We start from the raw sequence: 5000 nt of genomic DNA on the forward strand, positions 1-5000 counted from the left end.
TATGGATGCTACTGTCTCTTTCTTGCAAAAACATGTCCCTCTCTGACGTACCTGACATTAAAGCTGTAACATCCAGTTGTTGCTGTGTATACATGCTGAGGTGGAGAATACAGAAGTGGTGTCAGCTTGCACACAAATTCTCTGTATATACATCTCATGCGCAGTCTATGCATTCATATCATAACGTATCATCTGTCCATGCTGTTATCTCAGCTCACCATTTAAATAACTTGTATATTACATTTCACTCTCCTTTGTTACACTGCTGTTTATATCCCTATCACATCCTTTATTAGCATGTCTGTTTTAATTTATGTGCATAACTGCAGCATTGTTATTGACTTTAATTATCATCATATCAGTATTGCAGGATTTATGTCAGAAATGCTTCTTATATACTTCATCACAGTTACCTATGGTATATGAGTACATTTTACACAGTTCCCCTTCCACATGAATTAATTATGCCCCATTCATTAAGTCTGAAGTGTAACACAATTTGTGTACAATTCCCTTATTTCACCTCCCCTCCTTCTGTATTGTTTCCCTGTACTTGGCGTTAATATCTCTGGGCTACAGTGTGTGCTGAAATGTAAGCTTTGCCTAATATGCAAGTTGTTTTGTTTGCATTCTGTGCTCATGCTTACAAACACCTTTCCATGGCCGCAAATGCTATTGCTGGCCATGGAAAGGTGCTTGCAAATGTACAGGAATGATGTGCAGCATGCATAATCGATTAGCACTGTAGCTTCTCATGCTAACACACTTGCATTGTGTAGGCTTAGCATAGTGTCTGCATGATTGTAAATAAGTCCCAGGGCATGACTGTGCATATTCTGATCAGATTCTTCCAGCTCCTATGGGTTATATTACAAAGAGTAGGAGGGCTTAATGATGAAGTCTTTTTATTTCAGGCGCCCCTCCTGATAACATAACTTTTTAGAGCATCGTTAACTCTGTGATGAATTGTTTTAAGTGATTTTTTAAAAGAAAAGAATATATATTTTCAATGCAAAAACATTTAGAGCTTTAAGAACTGCAAAAAACCGCAACAGATATTTCTGCAATATTTTTCTAGAAATAGTGCAGGAACTAGGTATTCTGTACTCTATGCCTACGAAGTCTGACAGGTTGTATAGACAGTGCTTTCTGAAGAATCATTACATGTATACAAGTCTGGTAGCTTATGCACATAGAAAGGAATAAGAACCAAGACCACATAAATGGTCAAGCATCATCCCACAATCATCATTACCAGCAATATGGAGAAAGCATGGTTATTGTTCATTTTGAAAAACAGGACTACAGTTCAACAACAGTGGCAAAAGGCATGTTAATGGAAAATCTGTAGTACTATTAGCTTTTGAAGTGAACGCAAGTCTTCTTCTTCTCCTTTCAGATGCTCCCATTAAGGGTTACCTCAACGGATCACTGGAGTGGCAGTAGAGTTTTATGGTGTTGAGTTGCCAGCCCAGCACCCAACCTTCCTCAGAAGGTGCACACTCACACTTAGGGCCAATTTACAGTGTCCAATCCACCTGCAGCATGCCTTGGGAATGTGGGAAGAAACCAGTGCACCCAGAGGAAATCCAACTGAACACATGGAGGACATGCAGACTCCACACAGAAGGCACCCCAGCCAAGCATTGAACCAAAGAACTTCTTGTTGTGAGTTGGCAATGCTAACTGCTGCACCACTGTGCAAACTAGAGTAATGTTTAAAAATGGTCTGATTTTGTGCTTTTCACCTCATCTATTGTTGGCTTCTTCAGAATTTCTGAACAAAGTAGTTGATAGGTATGGTGATAATTTATTCTTTATGAAGCAATATTAAAACATTTTTCCCAAGCAAAGTTATCTGTTTCACCTGACATCAGTACAAGTGGTGAAACAAACCTATTAAGTGCCCATTGATATAACCACAGCATAAAATATTTATAAGTGCTGACCATTATATTTACTGTCATGAAAGTAATGTCTTAAAGTACCTGCATTTGAGAAAATACACAGACATTTTAACATGTAAGGCAGTTTCAAATAATATACTTCAGCATTATAATCTTGTATCACTTTATTTATTCACTGAAACAAAACATATTTACAGATTTATTAGTAAAAAAGAAATACAATAATAGTTTAACAGCTTGAAAACAAATGTAGCATGGACAAATTTCAAAAGCACTTTCTTTTTCTCAAGGAATCGTGCACATGTAGACAGTAGTGTGTATCAGGGTCACTTCTTGAGTACATCAGATTATCAAAGAAATCGGGTGATTCAGGCAGTCAGGTATGAGCACTAACCTATAAATCCACATATATTTGTAGAGCTATAGTTTCTGTAATTCTTCAGCGATGGGTTATTTCCCTATATATTTGCCTCCTCTACAGTTATGACCCAGTACAGAACACTAAATGGGTACAAACCATCTGGATGCCAACAGTTATCACACTTGCTGTTGATGTCTGACCCTTATCTCACAAACCATGCTTCAATCATACACCGTACCTATACCTATCATTTAAAGCAGAGTTTGCTAGTACTTTCCAAAATCCGATTGTCAGATATTACTTATCTTTCTGTTATTTTTCCCCAACATCTATCATACAATTTGTAAACTGCAGCCATGATCTAACGAGGATGAAAAAAGACTTGTAAATCACAAGAATAAAAAAAAAAAACGGATAAACTGATCAGTACCTGATGGACTGACAAATGAGTCACAGTAGAAAATCAAAAATGTTTCTGTGCTGCAAAAGTTAATTGATTGAAACAAGAGTTCAGCTGTAAAGAGGAAACTGACACTTCATTGTGAATTAAATCCTGTTACACTCACACACTGCCAGGCATTCAAGGATCTATGTCAGACCATTGAATGGTCACATTGTTGAACATCATTTCGAGAATGCAGGCCATAAGACCCCACCACCAATGTAACCCGACCTCAATCAAAACAGTTTGATGGCCTGCTTTGTCGATGAGATGTTACATTCGACATTTTGGCCATGCAACGATCTGACATAGACGCTCATTCAGTCTACTTTTTCTAGAACTGTACTAAAAGCCATCTTATTAGTACAATGATCCATTCCTGAGCATTAAAACATTTTAAAATATTGTCACTGAATTTGTAAATTCAGCCACTATTCTTGACATATCATGTATAAAATAAAAAATACTAAATAAAATATTTACTCACTTTGACATTGCTTATTGTTTTTCTGCTCAATTTACAATACAATATTGCAGGAAAAAAGTTCAGGACTACTGCATATAAACCCTACTGTATTTTGTAAGCATGAAACTATGGTAAACGAATAGGTAGAACAGAATAAAAACTGTTATATATTTATAACCATTAATAGTAATGGGAATTATAGTTTTCTGCAATGTCTGATCAGTTAAGAAATAAAAGTGCTTGCGCTGTAATATGGAATGAATATTAATGACAAAACACACAGTTTTTAATAATTGGTATTTCATAATTATAATGGGTGAGCCTTTTGCTATATATAACTCTAATCTCCATTAAGTGCATATACACTTGCAAACACACACACACACACACACACACACACACACACACACGTGTATATATGTGTGTGTGTGTATATATATATATATATATATATATATATATATATATATATACATACACACATATTTATGTATAATTCTATGTCCATGAATAAAACACATACACAAACACACACACACACACACATACACACATACACACATGCACACATGCACACATGCTCTCACATGTATGTATACATACACGTGCGTGCAGTCACAGAAGCACTTTAATAATTTCAATGAATAGACCTTCTGAGTGATATTTCCGAATACATTAAATCTTATGTTTTTTTAAATCTTTTAAATCTTATAGTATTTGAAATGTAAAGAAACAATTTGAATTAAGATGTGTACTGGTTCCTTTGCAAGCTGCAGTGTTACTGTTTAGCATCCAAGTAATTTAAAGTCTATACTTTATTGATGGGCAATTGGCCAAAGGATATTGCTAATGGAAAAATCACCCTTCCACAAAGTACAGCAAACTAATAATTGATTATATAAAGCCTGGCTAAAAGGGATACAGCCTTTCGCTTTCCTTTCTTTGCTGTTATTGCAAGGATTATTTGTCACCAAAAGATATAGTATGGATTTTGAACTTAGAAACTTAATTGTAAACACATCTGAGATTGTTTACAATTTCATGGTATTCAGGAGATAGACCAAGAACATTTTTTACACATTCAACTATATTGCTGAATGATCATATTCAGTTTAATAAACATCTGTTGCAAAACTGATGAGAGCTGTTTACTTAACTACATGACAATATAGCATATCTGACATTTTAAACAGGCATGCTGTCTTTGTGTTCACTACATGGCCAGTTGATCTGTGCTCACATAGCCTTTGGACTTGAAGATCCCAAAGGGGGAAAAATCTGAAATATGACATTGCAAGACATAGATTATCCAATGATTATTCAGGCTGATAATACTACTAACAATACAGTCCTCCTAACCAGTCAGGATGGAAATTACCATAGAAAAGCTTGAAGGTAAGGCTGCATTGGTTACCTCTCCATACTAAAGGAGATAAAATGGTGCATATGTCTGTGTCCAACATTTTTATGTGAAAATTAAATGAGATTTCATCTTACAGTGATTGATAAAATTACATTACTCTTTTAGCATAACTATTGCCTTCACATGCATTTTGTTTTACCTTGTTGGATTATTTATACTTTATATTTCCAAGAATGTCTTGCAGAAAGAATGCACTGCAGTGTTTTTTCATCCCCATTTTGTCACTGAAAATGGCAAAGCCCTCTGACCTAAGTGAAAGAGCAAGCAATATGTGTATGTAAGACAGCACCCAGTTTAAAACAATAAATAAATAAATACGTTTGTTTGTGTGTGTGTGTGTGTGTGTGTGTGTGTGTGTGTGTGTGTGTGTGTATATATATATATATATATATATGTACATA

This window comes from Protopterus annectens, chromosome 1.part1 (assembly GCF_019279795.1).
Source record: "Protopterus annectens isolate FY-2018-M chromosome 1.part1, PAN1.0, whole genome shotgun sequence".
Taxonomy (NCBI): domain Eukaryota; kingdom Metazoa; phylum Chordata; order Ceratodontiformes; family Protopteridae; genus Protopterus; species Protopterus annectens.